Below are 902 nucleotides of genomic sequence, written 5' to 3'. Positions count from 1 at the left end.
CTCTGCACTGCCTCTCCTGGTCCCCAGGACAGTCCTACTCTGCCAGATTCTGTTCCTGAGGCTGCATGTGAGGATCTGAGAAAGTCACCTGCCCTCCTGTCCAGTGTGAGGGGCCTCTGAGTGCCCATGGTTGTCCCCAGACTGGGGCCGTCTCTGGACGTCCTCTGCCACAGTGAGGGGGCAGAGAGAAAACCAGTCAGGGTGAGGACTGACTTCTCTGTTGTCACCTTCTCTCCTGGACCTCTCCAAGGACGTTCTCCCAGGAAATTGTCAACCTCACCTATAGAGTCGTCCCCAAACGCACTAAAGGCCCAAGAGGGAAAAGCTGAGTGTGGAAGGGGCCGGCGCTGAGTCTTCAGATCTATGGGCTCCAGGGACTGGAGGTTTGAGCCCCACCTGTGCCTCACCTGGAACCCTCCAGTGTGTTTCGAGCATCTGCTGAATGCACGGATCGAGGAAGAAAAGCTCCTGGGAGGTGTTAGGGCAGCATTTCTGGCCCCTCCAGGGTGGCAGATTTGTGGGTTTTGTGTGGGAAAGAATCTCTGGGAAGAGCTCCATGAGGGTGAAAGGAAACAAGGACCCAGCAGGGACCTAAGGCAAGATCTGGAGAGGGGCCCAGCAGATCCAAGCACAGGATGAGAAATACCTCACTGAAGGTTCCAGAGGATGCGGAGAAGGAGACAGACAGTGAGCGAATCACGCCCCAGGGCTATAAATGAGGAAATTGCTTACTGAGGGGCCCAGAGAAGCAGCATGTCAAAGAGACCCTTAAACCTCATTTGGACAGAGCACCATTGCTGCGGGCGTGGTCCCTGTGCCTGGGCGTGGGTCCTGGCTTCCTGCCAGCCCTGCTGTGCCCAAGTCTGACACCCACACAAAACCCACAAATCTACCATCCTAGA

Source organism: Eulemur rufifrons, chromosome 19 (assembly GCF_041146395.1).
Source record: "Eulemur rufifrons isolate Redbay chromosome 19, OSU_ERuf_1, whole genome shotgun sequence".
Classification (NCBI taxonomy): domain Eukaryota; kingdom Metazoa; phylum Chordata; class Mammalia; order Primates; family Lemuridae; genus Eulemur; species Eulemur rufifrons.
Note: the sequence above shows the minus strand (reverse complement) of the source record.